Source organism: Balaenoptera ricei, chromosome 9 (genome assembly GCF_028023285.1).
Source record: "Balaenoptera ricei isolate mBalRic1 chromosome 9, mBalRic1.hap2, whole genome shotgun sequence".
In the NCBI taxonomy this organism is placed as follows: domain Eukaryota; kingdom Metazoa; phylum Chordata; class Mammalia; order Artiodactyla; family Balaenopteridae; genus Balaenoptera; species Balaenoptera ricei.
In genome coordinates, this window is record NC_082647.1 from 96,801,292 (window position 1) to 96,824,704 (window position 23,413).

Genomic DNA, 23,413 nt, shown 5'->3' on the forward strand with positions numbered 1-23,413 from the left:
AATGACAACAGCCCTCAAAAAATATCCTATGGTTTGGAATCGACAGAAATTTCAAAACAGGGCAAATTTTCAAGAAGACGATTTCAAGATGGAAATTTTACTCACACTTTTAAGAAAAAAACGACGTGGCAAAATGCTCAATATCACGATTTATTACAGACAGGCGAATCCTAACTACACAAAAGCAGGGAGAATGAATGAGACACAAACCCTTGGGTGTTTGTCCAGGCTCATTCCACTCTAATTTCCAATCAGGAAAAGGACTTTCCCTAAGGCTCAGGTTGCCCCAATTACCAGAGTGGGGCATGAAGAAGCCCGGTTGGTTTGTGGGTGATTCCTGAAACAACAACTGGAAAACTGGTGCTTGGGGGCACTGCATATTCACACAGCCCTCGAGACTGTAAATGACACCTGTGTCTTGGGGTTAGTTATGGAAAACAAGTTCAAAATGTGCCAGAATTTCAGGAACCATATATCAAGATGTAAATTTCCCTCACAGTGATTTCATTATTTTTGAAAAAAATCCCACCAGCAGCTGCTCAACATTGGAAATTGTAGGCTAATGCAAAAAAGACCACAAAGAGGTATCACCTCTCACTAGTCAGAATGACCATCACCACAAAGTCTCAAAAGAAGAAATGCAGGAAAGAGCGTGAAGAAAGGGGAGCCATGTTACACTCTTGCTGGGCATAAAATTTGCTAACAGGCACTCTGGAGCACAGTATGAAGGTTCCTTAATGGTTGAAAAATAGAGCTAATTTAGGATCCAGTAATTCCACTCCTGGCTGTAAATCCAGGGAAAACCAGAAATCGACAAGACACATGCACCTCAACATTCACTGTAGCACTGTATGCAAGAGCCTAGACTTGGAAGCAATGAAAGTGTCCATCGAAGGATGAATGGATGAAAAAGATGTTGTACGTAAATACAATGGAATATTTCTCAACCAAGAAATGAATGAAATAAGGTCATTTGCAGCAAATTGGATAGGCCTTGATACACTCATACTAACTGACATAATTCAGACAGAGAAAGGTAAATTTCATATGATATCACTTATAGGTGGAATCTAGAAGTGGATGCAGGGCTTCCCTGGTGGCGCAGTGGTTGAGAATCCTCCTGCCAATGGGGGGAACACGGGTTCGATCCCTGGTCCGGGAAGATCCCACGTGCTGCAGAGCAACTAAGCCCGTGCACCACAACTACTGAGTCTGTGCTCTAGAGCCCGTGAGCCACAACTACTGAGCCCGCATGCTGCAACTACTGAAGCCCGCGCGCCTAGAGCCCGTGCTCCACAATGAGAGAAGCCACTGCAATAAGAAGCCCGTGCACTACAACGAAGAGTAGCCCTCGCTCGCTGCAACTAGAGAAAGCCCGCACGCAGCAACGAAGACCCAACACAGCCAAAAATAAATAAATAAAAAATAAATTAATTAAAAATAAAATAAAAGTGGATGCAAGTGAACTAACTTACAAAACAGAAACAGAGGCACTGACTTAGAAAACAAACTTATGGCTGCCGAGGGGAAAGCTGTGGTGCGAGGCATAAATTAGGAGGTTTAAATTAGCATACATATTCTTATAGGGAAACCAGATAGTCAATAATGACCTGCTGTATCGCACAGTGAATTCAACTCAACAGATTCTAATAACCGAAAAAGGATATATAAGAATATGTAAGAATCTGAAAAAGAATATATAGACGTCTTTGTATAAATGATTCCAGTCGCTGTACTCAAAAGAGGAAAACAACATTGTAAGTCAGCTATACTCCATTATACAATTAAAATTACAAAAAGAGAGAGAGAGAAATGGTTTCTACATTGCTTCAGGCTCAGTGACCCAAACTGGTGTCACATCCATGGAGCCAGAGCTCATTTGGGTTCCAAGGCTGCACTGTCATGGGGCTGAGAGAGCTGGGGAGGTACTGCCAGCAAATGAAATAAACCTGGAAGTATACTGCCTGATCCCACTACCTGGATCCAAAATCCAGGTAGTGGGATAAACCCCGCTACTGCTAAAACATGGCACAGACACCCCAAGGATGGTGGACCCCCTGGCTGGAAGAGATTGAAAAGGTCACCTGGTCTCCACATCTGCTGCAGTTGCGGTTCAAACCTCTCCCCTTTTTCGTAGAGTCGCCCCAACGAAGAAGGCAGCACCCTCAACAGCCGGTTTGCACGGCTTGGAATTTGTCTGGGGGATGAAGGGGAAGGTGCGGAAGGGATGCGACACAAGCCCTAGGGTGTTTGGATAGGCACATGCCACTCTAATTTCCAATCAAGAAGAGGAGTTTCCGAAGGCTAACATGGCCCCATTAAAGAGGATGGGGCTTGAAGCAATCCTGCTGCCTTGTGGCCGGTTCCCGAAACAACAAGTTGAAAACCGGTGCTCAGGGGCACTGCGATTCACACGGCCTGCAGGGTTGTAAATGACACGTGTCCTCGAAATATGTCTGGGGATAGTAATCGAAAAGACTTGAAAACAAAACAAAATTGCAGGAACCAGAATTCAAGAGGTTGCATACACTCGCCATAAAAGCACATGAAAAGCTGCTCAACATCGCCAATGATTCGGTTGGCCAGAAAGGGCCTACACGTTTTTCATTAACATATTAACATATTAAGGAAAAACCCGTAGGCCCTTTTTGGCCAACCAAATATGCGGGAAATGCAGGTCAACACTACAAAAAGGTATCACTTCGCACCAGACAGAATGGCCATCCTCACAAAGTCTAAAAACAGCAAATGCTGCAGAGGGCGTGGAGAAAAGGGAGCCCTGCTATGCTGATGGTGGGAATGTAAATGGCTAACAGCCACTCTGGGGAAGTGTATCGTGTTTCCTAAGAAATACAGAAAATAGAGCTACAGAGCATACGGCACTTGCACTCCTGGGCGTATTATCTTGGGAAAACCATGAAGTGACAGGACACAGGCACCCTGACATTTAGTGCAGCCGTGTATACAAGAGCTGTGACTGGAAGCAACCTGCTTGTCCTTGGAAGGAAAAAATGGATAAAGAAGATGTGGTACTTAGGTACAATGGATTATTACTCAGCCATGAAATGAATGAAATAAGGCCAGTTGCAGCAACTCAGATGGACCTAGATATGATCATACTAAGTGACAAGTCAGACAGAGAAAGAGACTTATCAGATGATATCACTTACAGGTGGAATCTAAAAATGGATACAGCTGAATTAACTTACCAAACAGAAACAGAGTCACAGATTTAGCAGACACACTTATGGCTACCAAAGGAGAAAGGTGGGGTGGGGAGAGGCATAAACCAGGAGATTGAAATTAGAATACATACCTTTCCATAGACAAAATAGGTAATCGAGAAGGACCTACCGTATAGCACATAGAACTCGACTCAACACACTGTAATCACTGGAAAAGAATATATATAGACTGGTAAGAATCTGAAAAAGAATATATAGATGTCTCTCTGTACGTGAATCAAGTGGATGTACACCAGAATGGAACATAACATTGTAAATCAGCCATACTCCACAATGAGAAGAAAGATAAATTACGAAAAGAGAGAGAGAGAGAAATTCTTAGTAAATTCTTTCAGGGGCGGTGACCCAACCTGGTGTCACATCATGTAGATCCAGAGCAGGCTTGGGTCCTAAGGCTGCACACTCGTGGCGCTGAGGGACCTGGTGAGGATGTGCCAGCTAATGCAGCCCCATTGGAGATGAGCTGCCTGATCCCCACTCCAGGTGCCGAAATCTCCCGGGGCAGGGGAGCCAAGCTACAGCTAAACATGCCTGGGACACCCAGCAGACGGTAGACTGTCTGGACAGGAAGAGTTTGGAAAAGTTCCCTCATGTCCACATCTCATGCTGGTGGGCCCCCCTCCAGCCTCTTTCCTTAGAGACCCCCACCTGGGGAAGGCAGCACCCTCAACAGCTCGTTTTGCACAGCTTGGAATTTGTCCAGGGGATAAAGGGGAAGGGGGGGCTACAAACGAGACACAAGCCCTAGGTGTTTGCACAGACACAGGCCATCTAATTTCCAATCTGGAAGAGGATTTTCCCAAAGGCTCAGGTTGCCCCGGTAACCAGAATGGGACTCGAAGCAATCCTGCCGCTTTGTAGCCTGTTCCCAAAAGAACAAGTTGAAAACTGGTGCTCAGGGGCACTGCAATTCACAAACCCTGCAGGGTTGTAAATGACACCTATTGTTGAAAAATGTCTTGGGGTAAGTAATCGAAAAGGACTTGAAAACAAGGCAGAATTGCACAAACCGGATTTTAAGAGGTAGATTACACTCGCCATTAATGCACAGGAAAAGCTGCTCAACATCAGACAGCAATAGTTTTATATTTTTATCCGTTCCACTTGCACAGAAAAGTCTCATGGGGTGATGTAAAGTAGTCCATTTGGATGTTGTGCAGGATGTAGGCATGGATTAAAGCCTAGGAATCTTAAGCTTCAGTCCCCTGAAACTTTTAAATTGGAATGCAAGCAATCCTGTCCAACATTTGAACCGAGCAAGACACTGTCTTTATTTGTCAGGTAATTAATGTGTCTTCTGCCGCAAGGAGAGAAACAACTGGCATCTTCTATCATTGTGTTGTACAAAAATCTTTGAACAGAGAGTGCAAGCAGAGGCTGATACAAGATGTGAAAAAAAAAATGAGACCCTTGTGGAATTTTCTCGTAACCTACTGCAATCTCCCATTTAAAATGTGGAAATAATCAATCTTCTGAGGAAAAAGGCCCAAGGAAGGTTTTTGCTTTTGCGGAATAATGGGATTGCTAAAGATTTCAGGAGGCAAGAAGAATTGGTGAGAATGACCATGAGACGCCAGAGAAAAGCCAGATCTGTGGACGAAGTGATGTTTACCTCTGTGAATCAATGAGAGGTAGGAGCAACTGAAAAGAAAGCTGAAAACAGCATTTTCTGAATAAATGTTATCTTTTAGCTGTCATAGAAAAAATGAATTTTCACTATGATACAACATATTTATTTTGTTTGGAAACTTTAAAGTTTAATAATTAGATTTATTGAAGAAATGAAAATATCTCTGTGTTTTAAATAAATAATGTGTTCTGCTACAGATAAGAAGACTAAATAAATAGGAATAAGACTAAATAAATAAAGAGGAAAATAACAAATTAGATGTTATTAACGTTAACTGACAATCATCTGAAAACAGAGAAGGAGAGACAGAGAAGAACTCATATCAAGCATATATAAAAAACTCCTAAATAAGAAGTCCTTCAATAAGAAGATAAGGCAATAGCAAAAATGGGGAAAATATACCAAAAGATATTCCAAAAAAGAGAGTACAGAATGTTAAGTAAACATATCAAAAGATGCTTGGCTTCTTAGTAATCAATGAAATGCAACGAAACCAATACCTGGAATTATCACTCACCAACCAGAAAGCTCAAATGAAAGTGACAGGTACTATCAAGTTTGACAAGAATGTGTATAATCCTTGAATCTCATTCACTGCTGCTGAGGATGAAAATTCATACAAATGTTTTGAAGATATTTACAAGTATCTAAAAAGATACACACATGAAAACTATGACTCGAAAATTTTACTACTACATATATACTGAACAATAATTTATACACATACCACCAAAGCACAAGTTCTAGAATTTATATACCAGTGCTATTCTCAATAGACACAAACTGAAAATCACTCATATTGTAATATAGATTGGAATAAATTAATTAATAGTTAAATGTTTACACTATGGAATCATATGCAACAGTGGCAGTGCATGATCACAACAGGCAACCATATCGGTGTATTCACAAACAACGTAAGGAATAAAAAAGCCCAATCCAAAAGTGGTTATACTGTGTCATAACATTTATATAAAATACAAAATACAGGTGAAGTGATCTTTTTGTTAGATACCAGAACAGTAGTAAACCTTAAGGGGAGTCACTAGAATGGGAAACAGGGGGCCTCTGAGTGTCTAGCAATTTTCTGTGTCTTTATCTAGAAGTTATGTATAGAGTGTATTCAGATTCTGAATTTTCTGAAATTTGTTATTTCCTTATAAACCGCACATGTTTTTAGTTGTTTTTTATACATAACAAAAAGTAAAAAATATAGACCAGGGAAGGTAATTATATTAGCATTTTAATATCCATGTTTTTCAAGGTGGAAGTGAAAGGTATTCAATACTCGACATTGCGATCACTTTTTAAAAGTAAGCTGAAAATTTGAGAGTAATAAATAAGATATACTTCTTCATATATAGTCCTCAAAGAGGAGGGGGAGAAGAGTATTATTTTTTTTAATTAATACAGAATAGTTAAGATAGAAATTATGAAAACAGACTAGGTTTAAAAAAGAGCACACTGGACTTCCCTGATGGCACAGTGGATAAGAATCTGCCTGCCATTGCAGGGGACACGGGTTCAATCCCTGGTCTGGGAAGATCCCACATGCTGCGGAGCAACTAAGCCTGTGTGCCTCAACTGCTGAGCCTGCGTGCCGCAACTACTGAAGCTTGTGCACCTAGAGTCCTTGCGCCACAACAAGAGAAGCCACTGCAAGAAGAAGCCCGTGCACCGCAACGAAGAGTAGCCCCCGCTTGCCACAACTAGAGAAAGCCCACACACAGCAAAGAAGACCCAATGCAACCAAAAATAAATTAAATTAAATCTTTGAAAAATAAATAAATAAAAAAGCACACAATAACATGGTAAATCTAAACCTAAGTATTTTCAGTACTATAGTATATGTAAATGGATTAATATCTCCTATTAAAGTGTAATTTTTTTATATTATGTGCAACTAAATTTTTTCACAATATACAGGTAAAATAAAAGAATTAAATTAGAAAGGAGAATACATTCCATGTATTTAAAAACAATAAAACAATTAGCATATGATATGCATCTTAGATAAAGGAGTCTTTAAGCTTAGAACAGTTTGTCATTATTGTAATTAGTATTATTATCCCAATTTCTTTCATCTTTTTTTTACAAATTTATTTATTTTTGTTTATTTGTTTTTGGCTGCGTTGGGTCTTTGTTGCTGCACGCGGGCTTTCTCTAATTGCTGTGAGCGGGGGCTACTCTTCGTTGCGGTGCGCGGGCTTCTCATTGCGGTGACTTCTCTTGTTGCGGAGCACGGGCTCTAGGCGCGCAGGCTTCAGTAGTCGTGGCTCGCGGGCTCTAGAGCACAGGCTCAGTAGTTGAGGCGCACAGGCTTAGTTGCTCTGCGGCATGTGGAATTATCTATTATGAGCAAAAAAGAGCTACTACTCAGACATCACTGGATCATTTTTTCAAGAGGGTAGATAGAATTGAATCCAGCAAGGAACCAGAACCTGTGCCATCAACGTCAGATGAGAGTGAAATTGCAGCTTGCCCTCCGTCTCCTATTGCTGATGATCCTTCACCTCTACCATCTCCCACCTCCTCTCTCTCCTCCAGTCAGTAACTCTTCTTGCCTGTTCACTTGATGCCAGCCCCAGTATCCCAGCGGTTGTACTGTACTACTGTACTTTTCAAGGTCCTGTACTGGAAGATTAAAAATGTTTTCTTTATTTTTTGTGTTTTTTTTAAATTTATTGTTTGTGTGAAAAGTATTATAAACCTATTACGGTACAGTACTATATAGCCAATTGTGTAAGTTGGGTACCTAGGCTAACTTTGTTGGACTTATAGATAAATTGGACTTAAAAATGCGCTCTCGGAACAGAACTTGTTCATATGTAGGGGACTTACTGTAAAAGCAAAAAAGAAACAGGACCTAATCAAACTTATAAGCTTTTGCACAGCAAAGGAAACCATAATCAAATGAAAATACAACCTATGGACTGGGAGAAAATTAGCAAATGATGAGACTGACAAGGGCTTAATTTCCAAAATATACAAACAGCTCATACAAATCAATAACAAAATAACAAATAACTCAATGGAAAAATGGGTAGAAGACCTAAATAAACATTTCTCCAGAGAAGACATACAGATAACCGATAGGCACATGAAAAGATGCACATCATTGCTAATTATTAGAGAAATGCAAATCCAAATTACAATGAGGTACCACTTCACACTGGTCAGAATGGCCATCATTTAAAAAACCTACAATTAATAAATGCTGGAGAGGGTGTGGAGAAAAGGGAACCCTCCTGCACTGTTGGTGGGAATGTAAATTGATACAGCCATTATGGAAAACAGTATGGAGGTGCCTTAAAAACTAAAAATAGAACTACCATATGACCCAGCAATCCCACTACTGGGCATATACCCTGAGAAAACCATAATTCAAAAAGAGTCATGTACCACACTTTTCATTGCAGCTCTATTTACAATAACCAGGACATGGAAGCAACCTAAGTGTCCATTGACAGATGAATGGGAAAAAGAAGATGTGGCACATATATACAATGGAATATTACTCAGCCATAGAAAGAAACGAAATTGAGTTATTTGTAGTGAGGTGGATGGACCTAGAGTCTGTCATACAGAGTGAAGTAAGTCAGAAAGAGAAAAACAAATACCATCTGCTAACGCATATGTATGGAATGTAGAAAAATGGTACTGACGAACCTAGTGACAGGGCAGGAATAAAGACGCAGATGTAGAGAACGGACTTGAGGACACAGTGGGGAAGGGGAGGCTGGGACGTAGTGAGAGAGTAGCATTGACATATATATACTACCAAATGTAGAATAGCTAGTGGGAAGCAGCCGCATAGCACAGGGAGATCAGCTCGGTGCTTTGTGACGACCTAGAGGGGTGGGATAGGGAGGATGGTAGGGAGGCTCAAGAGGGAGGGGATAAGGACAATATATGTATACATATAGCTGATTCACTTTGTTGTACAGCAGAAACTAACACAATGTTATAAAGCAATTATACTCCTATAAAGATGTATAAAAAAAACACAACATTGTAAATCAGCTATACTTGAAAATATTTTTTAAATGCAAAAAAAATTTTTAATGTAAGTTTTTGTGTGTGTGTGTGTGTACCACAGGTTCAATATATAAATTATGTCAAATTGATTACATTGTTTTTCAAAATAAAGAATTTTTGATATTTTATATCAGCGTCATAATATAAATGCAGAAAAACTATATTATTTTTTTCTTAAAGTTCAGAAATAGCCATTTTGCTCATTCGGTATACTATACACCACTAACTTTATTAAAAATGGATTTGCGGCCTCTTCCCTCCATTCTGTTAAACTCTCTCAAGTTTAATAGAATGTTCTGCCATGAACTGACTTCCCACCTTAGAGGCATGAGATTTGCATCCTGAAATCTCTTTCTTGCAAAAATGCCCAGTTAACATGCAAGCATTACAGAAAAGAAATGCCTTTTTACAGATCTCAAATTCCATGCAGCTTTACTCAAGACATCATGTATTTTTACATGATCAATACTCACCTGAGGCCTTTAAAAATCAACAAAAACATAATTTTGTGTTCCCTCTCATTTATTCTGGTTCTAAGTGGCCATTTCTAAATGAAAGTATTTAAGTATGTTAACGTCACCTTATAACATCCTATTTCAAATGACTACCATCTCTCCAAAGATGAAATATGAGGAGCCCATAATTAGGCTCTCCAAAGATTTACTCTCTGAATCTGTATTACCTTTCTGCTAAACTCCACACTGTTCATTATTCTCTGAGAATATTCTTTTACTTGTATGGTCATCTCACATGCTGTTTCATTTCATGTAGCTTTTTCCTACAATTTTATGCCTAGTTTATTTCTGGGAAAATGCATCATTTCAGATTGATAATTATAGACACAAAGACTTGGCTATAATTCTCTGAATGTTTCAAGAACTCCTTTTTTTTTAATACCTAGATTCTGAAGCTCTCCACAAAGCATTACTAAAACTGCATTTACATAAGTATCTATATATTAATCACACAATAATGCACTTACAATTGTATTATGATTTATTGCTGATTTTGGAGCATAAGCGTTGCTGTCTTATTTACCACCCTCTCGGAAATCACTTTAATATTTGCACTTAAGACTTGAAAGAGAATGGATAAATAAAAAACTGAAGAATATGCAAATTCAATTTATATATTTTTCATAAAATTAGGTGATTATCTAACCTTTATCCAAAAAAAACAAGAGCCCAGATGCTCTGCAGGCATGATACTCGAGAATGTAGGGTCTTCCAGCAGGAAAACATGCAGTAATCCATGCAGCAGAGCTTACCTGTGACCAGCTGGGGTTAATGACCTATGCATTCCTTACATGCAACATAACAGGAATGGAAAAATGGAATTTGTCCGTTGTGGAAATAAGTATAATGAAGTTTTGTAGCAGGTCATGCTCATATATTCAACAAAGGTACAATCAAAATTATACTCAATTCTAGCAAATCTAAGTCTGTATCTGTTACTTTGTCTTTAACTATGAAATGTCAGAACTGACTTACAAAAAAAAAAAAGTGTTTGTTTTTTTAATTACGGTCATGGTCAGTAAGACATAGCCCAGCACTGCTAATGTGACTTAGTGATTCTCTCATCAGGAAACACAGTTTCTACTTCCTCTTTTATTCTCCACATCCTGTAGTAAGTAAAGTTTCAGTGAAAGATACATCTACATGGCGAAAAGAAAAGAAAACTTACATGTGCTGATAAGATCATTTCTGACAGGTTTTACCACCTATGTTTCTGGGGATGGATGCAAGCCAGAGTTCCCTACTCTGACGTTTTTACTGATGTCATTCCCCTTGATCCTCAATTGAAAGTGGATAAAAATGTTTTCTATGTTTTCTTCTTTAAGAAATTAAATAAAGAACGCTGTCTAGGCATGATCCACTAAAGATTTTCAGTCAGTGGTCATCAAGAGAAGAAAAGCACAGACTCTCATACCCACAGAAGGATGACATTCAGTCAGATAAGAAAATTCTCCCTGAAATCAGAGTTTCATCTTTAACATGTAATCAAAGGCTTCCACAGGTTCTGCATCACTCTGCAGTAATCCCTACCATATAGGACTGGCTCTGAGAATCTCACATCAGATGACTGACCCACATGTCATAGTACACTGATCTGGTACCAGGTCCTGCCTCTCTTAATGATCTCCTGCAGGGACGTTGGAACATTCTAGGATGTTTCCTGGAGCCATTTACCCTATACAGGTACACTTCCAAGTAGAAACAGAAGCTTTGATTCTCACTGGGACCCCTGCTCTGTCCAACCAACCTCTCTAGAAATATGATGTTCTAATCTCTCCTGCTTAGAACATTTCAAGGTATCTCCCTGTGCAAATTTAGTAAAGGTAAAAGAGAAACAAGAAAGAGGCAAACTATGCAGGGAGCAATATATAGGATTCCCTTACCTAATGTATTTATCTGATATACCCAAATATTGATAAATATAGATTCATTTTATGATGGTCAAAAAAAGAGAAGGAGGAACCTCCATTCCAACAGTATATGTAAAATGGAATCAATATTGCATAAGCTCCAGCTTAATCTTACCTATGAGGTACTAACTCTTTTCATAAAAAAGCAATAGTTCTCCATCATTTGAAGCACACTGAGGACTCAGACAGCTGGACACTGAGGGTGTAGTCTCCTCACTCGAATTCTGTACCTGCATCACAGAGCAATGAAATATTCCCAAAGAATTATTAAGGATGAGGTGGGGAGCCGAAATAAAAAAGATGAATCCATCGTCTGTCCTACCATCTGTTCTGCTGGATATTACCACCATCTTGGCCCAATATGACCTTCCCACTTCTCTCTGGGCCTCCCTACTTTCCACCTCCATCCTCTCATTATATCTTACCTACACTTGGGAAGAACTCTAGTTGTTCCACTTTATCAACAAGTAATCCAAATATCAACTGCGTATATAACTCCTTAGAAATCTCGGGTCTGACTCAGTCATCCATGACCTTAGAAATCTAAAGTTTTCCTAATTCCCTTTATTATTTTTTTCTAATTTCCATGTACTTACAATCTCAGGACCTCCACTGTTCTCAAGTTCATCTTCCCTGCAAAATCTGTCAACCTGGACATAGACTTAAGTACCCCCCTCTAATTATCTCACAGGGAATCTAGTTTTTAAAAAAACCTCAGCAAGCCTTATGGACTTTATTAAAGACTCTTTAAGATAACCCATGGGAGATAGCAGTACACCCATAGATATCTATTTAATACACCCTCAGAGTAATATTTTTTTTTATAAAGTCTCTTCTGGCCAATGAAGACTCTCAGCTCTTCTTCTTCAACATATGCAATGTCTCACCCTTCTGAGTACTCTCTGCTCTATCCCAGGTCCACTCCCTTTCCTGATATTACATTCTTTCCCAATTTTTTATGTTGGTAAAATCAAATAACATAAAATATAACATGTTAATTATTATAAAGTACTGTTGTTCAGTGATATTAAATACATTCACATTACTGGGCAGCCAACATCACCATTTATCTCTCTAACTCTTTTCTATCTTTTAAAACTGTAACTCTATGTCCTTTAAACATAACTTTCCTTTTTGTTCCGTAACCACCTGAAAAGCATCATTACCCTCTCAATTTCTATAATTTTGACTACACTAAGTATGCCATATAACTGAAATAAGTAGTATTGTTATGACTCACTAAAAGTCACAAAAGTGGCATTTTTGGTAGCTAAATTTCCTCAAGATTCATCCATGTTGTAGCATATTCCTAGATCTTTTCCTTCTTAACACTGAATAATATTGTATTATATGGGTATACCACACTTTGCTTATCCAGGAACTAGTGGATGAACACTTAGGTTGCTTTCATATTTTAGCTACTGTGATTATTACTGCTATAAACATTGGAGTACAAATATTTCTTTAAGACCCTGATTTCAATACCTTTGGGTATACCTCATAGTAAAATTACTGGATCATGTAGTATTTCTATTTTTCAATACCTGAAAAATTGCCATACTATTTTGCAAAGCAGCTGTATCATTCTGCATTCCCACTGACATAGCACAATGGTTCCAATTTCTTCACATCCCCACCAATACTTGTTTTCTTCTTGTGTGTGTATGTGTGTGTGTGCTTGTGTGTGTGTATGCATGCACACAAATATATAAACATGCATTTAGTGATATGGAGCATCTATTCAAGTGCTTAGTCATTTGCATATCTTTTTTTGAAGAACCATCTTTTAAGTCTTTTATCCATTTTTGAATCAGGGTGTTTGCTTTTTGTTGAGTTGTAGGAGTTCTCTGTATTTGCTGAATAGAAATCTCTTGTCAGATATATGGTTTTCAAATATTTTCTCCCATCTTGTGGGTTGCCCTTTTATTCTGTTTACATTTCTTTGATACACATTAAAAAAAATATATACTGCAAATTGTTTATTTTTTTGTTAACTGTGCTTTGTTCTTCCTTCGTTTCACATTGAGGAAAACACTGCCAAATCCACTGTCATGAAGCTCTTGTCCTGTGTCATCTTCTAAGACTTTTTATTTTATTAGGTCTTATATTTAGTTTCTTACATTTCATTAATTTTCATTAATACATGTTCATTAATTTTTGTATATGGTGTTAGGTAAGGGTCCATCTTCCTTCTTTTGCATGTTGACCACAAGACTTCTCAGCACCATTTGTTGAATAGACTATCCTTTCTACTTTGAAAGGTCTTAGCAACTTGTCAAAAATCATTTGACCATATATCAGGGTTTATTTCTGGGTGTTCTATGCTATTGGTCTTGAATAGGGGAGAAAATAGTATAATCTCTCCAGGTTGATGAAGAACATAAAGAAAGACCAGGACTGAGAATTAGAAGGGCAATATAAAAGAGCAGGGAGTAAAAGGCAGTGTGAGAGAAGATCTTGTATTTGCGAGTTCATGGAAACATGATCATACTAAAACAACTAAAAGCCTGACTTTGAACAATAGAGTAAATGTTTTAGCAAGAAATATAACACCCATCTCTGGGGAATATAGTATGGGCATAAAGATAAACCACACACAAATATATTAAAAAGGGAAGGGTTTTCATGGTTTGAGAATATTTTGGGATTTGAAATACAATTTACTTCTGTTCTACCATTGTGTCTAAAATTTATCGAAGTGTATACACAAGCAATTCCAATTCTGGTAATGTGCTTGACAGGTTTATATATGAACTTCAGCAGACCAGTAAATGTACATTCATAGTAGGACTGTTCACTAAAGCAAAAAAAAAAAAAAAAAACCAACCCTGGAAAGACTATAACTCACTTTGTCAACACACATACAGATGCGATGATGGTTAATAGTCCAAAAACAGAGGGTGAGCATGGGTACAAGAGGTTAATCCCCAGGCTGGGGTGGGGTGCAGAGTTTGAGGGTAACACAGGTAGAAAAGGCTTTTGTCCTAACCTTGATTTTTGGGGTATGGACATTCACAGGTCACTACCCTCATTTCAAAATGAATGAACACACTCTCCAATTTTTTAAAACAGGTGAAGTAAATATGAGTGATAATAAATTTCAAACTGTCACAAATCAAATAGGATACTAAGAAAAATTAAATAATATGATTTAAGAATGAAGTGGAGAGATTGTCCAAGATGGTGGCATAGAAAGACCCAGAGCTTGACGCCTCTCATGGGCACACCAAAGTCACAACTGTTTACAGAACAGCAATTGATGAAAAAGGCCGGGACCTACCATAAAAGATCTTTTACAGCTAAAGACATAAGGCACCACAAAAAATAAATAAATAAAAATAAAAAAGAAGGCACCACAAGAAGACAGGAAAGAAGGGCAAAATCTCAGTCTAGTCAAGACCCATACCACCAGGTGGGTGGCCCACAAATGGGAGAATAATTACAATTTCAGAGGTGCTCCAGGTAGCAAAGGGTATGAACCCAACATCAGGCTCCCAAGCCCAGGGATCCTGTGCTGGGAAGAAGAGTCCCTAGAAAGTTGAGCTTTGAAGACCAGTAGGGCTTATTTTCCAGAGAGCCAGAGGATTGTAGGAAAGAGAGATTCCACTCTTAAAGGATGCCCTCAAAATCACACATGTTCTGGGAATCAGAACAGAAGCAGTCATTTGAAAGGATCCCGGGTCACACCTACCTCCTGATCTTGGAGGGTCTCCCGGAGAGGCAGTAGCACACCCTCAGGGACACAGACACTGGAGCAGCCATTCGGGGGAGCTCCTTCTACCTCGTGGACGCTGGTACCAGCAAGCATAATTTCAGAATCCTCCCTCTAGCTTATCGGCCTCAGGACCGAGCCCCACCCATTTCCACCAGACTACAGACACAAGTGCTAGGATGCTGCAGGCCAAGCAACTAACTGAGCAGGGGCATAGCCCCATCCACCAGCAAACAGGCTGCCTTCAGATCCTCTCAGTGCACAGCTGCCCCTGGACATGGGCCCAGCCACCAAAAGCCCCAGGACCAGCCTCCACACCTCAGTGGACAGGCACCAGCCCCAGAGTCCCTGGCCCCTCTGACAAGTGACCCTGCTCTGGCCTTGGAGTCAGCCTCACCGTCGGCAGGTGACAACCGCACAGGGAGTGGATGGAGCTTGGACCTACCCAACAGCAAACCTGCTCTAGCAGTGGGATCAGCCTCATACACCAACAGGCACACACCAGCTCCAGGAATACCACAGCCCAGCAGCCTGTGTGACCAGGCCACTTAATTGCAGGCCAGAAGCAGCCATGGACTCAGCTGGGTCCTGACCCTGCCCATCAGGATGCCAACACAAGATTTCGGATACCCCAGACCCTGCACATAGCTGTGTCAGAAACATTGATCCAGCACCAACTCTGTGGCTCCTGGGCCCTGCAGCCAGAACGCAGAACCTGTCTCTTCCTCCCAGTAGCCAGCATAGCCCCAGGACCAGGGGTGGGGCACTAGCCCTGATATCACCTGGACTGCAATTCTACCCATAAGTGAACCAGCACCAGATTTGGTGTCCCCCAGAGTTGTGCAGCCAGCTGCCTCATGATCTAGTCTCACCAAGCAGCACAGACAGCCTCCATACAAGGCAGAGCCTGGCAAACAAGCAGTCTGGGGACAGTCAAGCCTACCAGACCACCCACAGTAGTCAGCCCACCGCAGCAGAAGAGCCCAAGCAGCCCACATAGGGGGTCCACCTAGAGCATATAGTTCTAGTGACCAGGGGAGAGTGGGCCGCTGGGACACACAGGACATCTCCTACAAAAGGCCACTTCTCCCACGTGCCGCAGAGCAACTAAGCCCGTGTGCCACAACTACTGAGCCTGTGCTCTGGAGCCCGCGTGCCACAGCTACTGAAGCCCACGCACCTAGAGCCTGTGCCCTGCAGCAAGACAAGCCACCGCAATGAGAAGCCCGCGCGCCGCAACGAAGAGTAGCCCCCGCTCGCTGCAACTAGAGAAAGCCCGTGCGCAGCAACGAAGACCCAACGCAGCCAAAAAAATTAAAAATATAAATCAATTAGTTAATTTTAAAAAATAGTCCATGAATGCAACAAGATGCACGACTTCACTAATAACCCAAGTATTAAAACCATAAGAAAAAACCGTGCATAAACCTACCAGACTGGCAGACATGAAAGACACAGTATCAAGTATCAGCAGGATGTGGAGCAATGGAAAGCCTGGTACCCAGCGGGGGGTGCAACCCCTTCTGAAACAATCGGGCCTCAGATAGCGAAGTCCGTGCACACAGACCCACAATGCTCCTCCCCGTTGAACACAGACCCACCAGCCCTGCACCAGGACACACGGACGTGGACTCTGCAGCCACAGGAGCCAAACCTGAAACCAAGCTGAAGGGCATCACAAGCGGATGCAGAAGTGAACCATGCACGCTCCTGTGAAGGAATATTCCACAGCAGTGGAGTACGTTTTTGTTTAAAGTTAGTAAAATTATAAAAATTATTTAAAAACTGTATTCACAAGATGAAAGAATCTCATGGACACAATGCTGAGCCATCAATAGCAATAAAGCAGCCTGCACGGTACACCCACTTACAGACTTTGGAACTGGGCAAAGCTGGGCTGCGTTATTTAGGGATGCGTGCCTGGGCGTAAACTATGAGGACAAGATTGCTGGCACAAAATCAGGAGGACAGCTACCTCACGGGGGGGAGGACGCTGTGACGAGGGAAGGGCACTCCTGGGTGTCCACTCGTCATGTTCTGTTTCTTGATCTTTAAGATTATTCTTTACATGTATATAACTTAATCCTTGATATGTACTCATAGCTTATCATTTTTATTATAAAAGGAGTGTCCCGAATAAAGTAGAAGGAGACCTGCTTCTCCCAGGGAAACAAAGGAATAGTTTCTATCAGTGAAATCTCGATACTATGGCTGCTTCAACCATCAAGCCTGACAACAACTCCCATGAGAGGGGCACCGGGGCCACGACACTCAGAAGGAGGCTCTGGGACCTCAGTCACTGCCTCTGAGGAGCCCACTGCACCTGGTCAAAGTTCTCAGTTATCCTGTGCATGATGCTTTTGCCTTGACGGCTCTGGCACACCTCGGCCGGCACCATCTCTGGGAGAGAAAGAAGATACGTGCAGAAGAGGGAACCAGGCTTCAAGCTGACCCACCTCCTTCTACGGAGACAATGCCACAGTCCCTAAGAGAGGACAGCAAGGGAAAGGAATCCAGCCTCTCTGCCTGAGGCCTAGCACAGTAGCGCCCCACGCTTCTGATGCCACAGGGAGAATTTCTCGAGGCGCCCTCAGACCTCCTGGTTGGACGCAACGGGGCTTTCAGACACGCAGGTCCTGTCCGAGCCCGCACCTCTGGTGTCAGATTTCGGAGGTGGGCCTGGAGGCCTCCAGGTTTTCACTTCTGATAACATCTTTATTGAGATTGAATTTCTATACCACACAGTTAACCCATTTTAAGTATAAAGCTCGGTGGTGGTTTGCATATTCACAGGGTTGTGGAGCCACCAGCACGTTCCATTTGACAACATTTCCATCATCTCCCCAAAACCCCACTCTTTAGAGGCCACCCCTCATTTCCCACAGCCTCGGCATCCCCAGTCCACTTCCTGTCTCTGTGGGCGTGCCTGTTCCGGATGTCTCATGTAAGTGGAATCCACTAATTGTCTTTCTGTGTCTGGCTTGTCTCACTGAGCATCCTGTTTTCGAGGTTCATCCACATCGTAGCCTGTGTCAGTGCTTCACTCCTTTTCCATGGCTGAGTCACCCTTAGCCTCTCTGCTTTTGACTCTATAGTTAATTGTGACTCCCTGACTGTGCTGCACAGGGCTGATGAGAATTTCACCTTCCGTCATCCTTGGGGTGTAAGCTGAACTTTGAACCAACACCAAGGGGTCCTGTGCAGAGGCTGAAAGCCCAGCCCCACACGGTGCACAGTTGCCCTGTGTGACCGGAGCCCAGGAGGAAGGGTGAGATGGGCCTGCCTGTTTACAGGACCAGCGTCCTACGGTCTCATAACCAACCCGCTGGTCAGAGTCCTGTGAGAGCTGCTCCGCACGGTGCCATGCGGGCAAGACAGACTGGTCACGGGCCGCGGCGCTGCCTTCAGTTCAGGCCCTCATGGTAACTGGCTAGTTGGAAAGTACTGAGGCTCCAGGGGACGGTCCCTCCTGCCTCTTCCAGCTTCTGGGGGCTCCAGCCATCCCTGGGCTTGTGGCTGCATCTCTCCCATCTCTGCCTTCATCTTCATGTGGCTTGCCCTCTGTGTCTGTGTCTCTGCTCATCTTATAAGGATGTAGTTACACAGCATCGGGGCCACCCTGAGGCCCCTGTCTTACCTACTTACACGACCAGGCCCTACTTCCAAATGAGGTCACGTCCTGAGGCCCTGAGGTCAGGACATGGATGTCTCTTTCCCTGGGGGGTACACAATTCCCCTTCACTCTGAGGTAACAGGTAATGTTGCCCAGAAAACAAGCCAGCCCCTTACCTAAGCCAGCCCCTCGAAGGGGTCTGAGCCTGCCTGGTCTCTTGGAAACTGACTGGGCAGGAGAGTGCAGCTCATGACCCGAGTGTGAAGGACACCAGGAAGCCCCCGTGTGAGGCTCCCCTTCGCAGCTGCAGCACTGGACCGGCTGATGAGGTCCAGCAGGGAGACCCCGAGCTCCTTAGAGGACTCGACCCACGTGGACTGGGGGCGACAGGCAGCAGTGAGCGGGTGTGTGATGAGGTGTGTGTGACGGGCCTGCAGTGAGCAGGTGAGCACATCTGTGTGTGTGTGACATCGGACACATGTGATGGGTCAGCAGTTAGCATACATGTGAGGGAGATCAGGTGCATGTGACAGGCCAGCGGTGCACACACGTGATCAGGTGCACGTGGCATCTGAGCGGGCAGGGCACCACAGGGCTGCAGTGCTGCCACGGGCTCGAGCCGCCGACCCTGCCCGGTGTGGAGCGTCCCTCCCCCTCCCCCCCGTGTCCCTCCCCCACCACGTGCCCCAGCAGCTCCCATGTCCCCAACTACACCCCCTCAGTGGCTGCACCTGCACAGGGTACTTCCCCTGGGCAAGTACCTTTTTTTTTTTCCACATCTTTATTGGAGTATAAATGCTTTACAAAGTTGTGTTAGTTTCTGCCGTACAGCAAAGTGAATCAGCTGTACGTATACATATATCCCCATATCCCCTCCCTCTTGCGTCTCCCTCCCACCCTCCCTATCCCACCCCTCTAGCTGGTCACAAAGCACTGAGCTGATCTCCATGTGCTATGCGGCTGCATCCCACTAGCTATCTATTCTACATTTGGTAGTGTGTATATGTCCATGCCACTCTCTCACTTCGTCCTAGCTTCCCCTTTCCCTGGGCAAGTAGTTCTTGAAGAGGGTCACCTCCGTGGTGACGGTGACCTTCCTCTTCTGCTGCTTCAGTGGGGGTGACCCCCGCCAGTGGCTGCTCTGCGCCAAGGCATCTGGGCCGCAGAGGGGTGGTCCCTGCACCTGAGACCAAAGAGAAGGACTTGAGGGGCTGTGCTTTCCCCCACCGGGAGCCCCATATCCAGGGAGGCCAGCAGGGGCATGTCAGACACACAGGGCCAGACATTCTGGTTCATCTTCCCCCAACATGGTGCGTGAAAGGAGAGCCATGTGGGACCTCAGATCACATAGGACAAGGCACGTGCCGAGGACCATCTCACCACTGTCAATTGGCCCATTCAGTTTGCCCTCCTGTGAAATGCTGTTCATGACTGGCCCAGTTTTCTGCTGGGCTATGTATTATTGGGACATATGTATGGCTATTGATTATTGGGTTATTTTACATATGTGTGTATGTATACATCAACATATATATCTATATCTATATAGACAAATGCATAATGTCATGTATCCACAATTATAGTATCGTACAGAGTATTTCTCTGCCCTGAATATCCTCTCTGCTCTGCCTGTTTGATGCCCCCAGCCCCTGGCAACACCACCCTCTTACTGTCTCTGTAATCTGCCCTCCCCAACATGTCATTGGGTTGGAATCACACAGGACGTAGCATCTCAGACCAACTTCCTGTTCTTTTTTTATTGGAAATTGTCTTTTCATTTCACGTCACTCAGAGAATGTTATTCCAATGGAATGGACTTTGATGCCTAAAAGTCTCATTGATTACCCAGCATATCTATGCTTATTAATAGATAATTAAATTTTTGTTGTATTTACTATGACCATAGAGTTCTAAGGGTTACATTTTTTCGAATTATTATTAGTTATAAGTAGTTCCAACTCATTAAAACAGTATATATATGATTACACATTTGTATAATTATTAAACAAAGATACTTATTTGAAACATATATTTTAATAGAATGAATGTAACTTTTCCCTTTTATTTTTTATATGTATTCGAGGATGACCATGACTAATTGCTAGGAAGAGAAAAGATTCAATAACTGGATCTATTCCTACTTTGTATTTTTTAGATATTAGCACTGAGACACCTTGTTCAGATAAGAGTGGGAGTTTTGTTTTAAAAATGTCACTTATTCTTTCAATTCCTTCCCAATTACATACCCAAATATTATACAAAAGGTTTGGTAACCTATCAGCTGACAATGTGATTAGCTTTTCTCTCAATCTTGGTGAAAGCAAACCATGGGAAACTTTCAAGAGGATTTCTGAGAATCTCTTTTCAGTGTCTGGGAAGCAGGACAAAGGTTTCACCAGGCTTAGCAACTGAGCAACTGTCGATTTGATCAGCTACTCTTTCACTGAGAAAGTCTTGCTTAACCTGATTGCCCAGGAAAGTTGCAACACTGTCCTTCTTATTCTGCCTTTGTGCATGTGATATTTTACAAAGAGCCCTTACTCTTTATAAAAGAGTATATTTTATAAAGGGCTCTTACTGCAGGATGTGCTTTAAGTGCATTTTCTTCAAATCTGCATGTTTAGCTTATCCTGCTTGTGGAAGATCATTGGCGTGTCCATCCTCCCTGCTTGGCCCACCAGCCTGGTTGGATTCTCTGATAGTCAAGACTCATTTCAGTGTTCACTGCAAGAAAAATGTGTGTGTTTGCGTTGAGAGGAGGCTCAGCAAACCGGTGAGAGGCCAACTGCAGGATGCATCCCTGAAAGCAGCCTGGCCGAGATCGGAATAAGATGGAGCTGGGGTGAACACGGTTCCTATTTAAGTCACAAAAATAAGAGAGATCAAAACACCGCTTCTCATTAAGCCACTGAACATGGAATGATGCATTATTACCTAAAACTCTGGGGTATTTTAACAGCTTTATCAAGGTGTAATCGACATACGACAAATGCACACGTTCAAAGTGTACAATTTGATAGGTTTTGAAACATGTGTACCCCATCAAGATAATGATTATGCTCTCAATGAAAAATTAATCAATGGTCAATCTAAGAAAGTAATGGAAAATTTCATTTGTGTCAACCTGGGGATTATAACCCGGGACACAGTTTTTCAGAAAACTCTGAGGACTGTTCTAAAGAGGTGAGGGGGGAGGCCAGTATATAGGTGAATTTGACAAAGGGGTACGTGCAAACAAGCACATAGCTTGGTAGGAGGTCATGCTATTCAGGAGGAACAGATACCTTAATGGTTTTAGTGCTTTTCTAAGTGTGGGAAGAGGCCAGAATCCAGGTTCATAAAAATTTTCTCCTGAAAATATCGAGCTCTCTGAGGGCCAGTTCTGCCAGTTTTCCCAGAGCACGTAGTGCCTCATCCTGATCTTCACCCTGAAATCCTTTCAGGGTGTCCTGTGAGTCAGCGACTGTGGTGGCTGATGACTTATTTCTTGTAGAACTGGATGGTGGGCAACATTCTTTATGTTACAGTCCCCTCCCTTTTGGTCTTAATGTTTTTTTTTTAAATTTTTTAATTTAATTTAATTTAATTTATTTATTTATTATTTTTGGCTGTATTGGGTCTTCGTTTCTGTGCGAGGGCTTTCTCTAGTTGCGGCAAGCGGGGGCCACTCTTCATCGCGGTGCGCGGGCCTCTCACTATCGCGGCCTCTCTTGTTGCAGAGCACAGGCTCCAGACGCGCAGGCTCAGTAGCTGTGGCTCACGGGCCTAGTTGCTCCGCGGCATGTGGGATCTTCCCAGACCAGGGCTCGAACCCGTGTCCCCTGCATTGGCAGGCAGATTCTCAACCACTGCGCCACCAGGAAAGCCCTGGTCTTAATTTTGACCAAGGTTCAGGAGGCAGTTCATGACCAATTTATCCTATGGTGCTAGGAATGCTCATTCCCATGTCAGGCGAGGATTTCCTTGATAGGCCACTCAGTGTGCTGTTACTGGACTAGGCCCTGTTAACAGTAGCCCAAAGTCTCTGGGTCGCCTGTCCTTCTAGTCTGTTATGGTCCAGGAAATGGTTCCCTCTTGTGGCTTCTTCCCATACCTAGAGTTACACTATTACAACCACTGACCTTATGTATTTGACAATTGTTTTAGGTCACCTAGTCATCATTATTTTTAGCGGAGGCTCAGTCACACATTTGGTAATGCAAAAAACAAAAATCTTGTAACACAGGCAGAATACAAGTAATATAGCTAGTGACATTATTAAGGTCATAAGTAATTATTTAAACTAAGAACTTCTTTGAGATGCAGCCCAGTATCTCCCCAGGTCATCTGACCAGTCTGTTCTGCACCAATCATCGTCTTTAAGGGAAATGATATAGTGGCCTTGTCCATGAAGTCCACCAAAGACGTCTGCACGTACAAGGTGAGTGGTGGGTCATCATGACCCCTTCCAGCATGAGGAAAGGAATGTTATCTTCTAAGGAGTTACACGGCTGTTGCCAGAAGGAGAAAAATTGATTTCTGTGGCTGAGCAGATATTGGGGAGGTCGGGTGAACACGTAATGCAGATGCACATGCACACTAGGGGGGAGGGAGGAGACCGAAGGGCAGAGTAAAAGCTTATGTTTTAAATTTGTCTTGCCTTGCCTTAAAATATGAATTTTTGTTTCATCAATACACTCATCCCTAGAACTTTCCTCCCGCTCTCTCCAATCCAGGCAAACTCGGATCTGCTTTCTGTCAGTACAGACTA

At 42.5% G+C, this 23,413-nt stretch overlaps 1 long non-coding RNA gene across 1 annotated transcript in view; it reads left to right on the plus strand.

Annotated features, from left to right (window-relative positions):
- The window catches only part of LOC132372096 (uncharacterized), a 113,919-nt gene that overhangs the window by 85,249 nt on the left and 5,257 nt on the right, over window positions 1–23,413 (plus strand). The gene's annotated exons all lie outside the window — the stretch shown is intronic.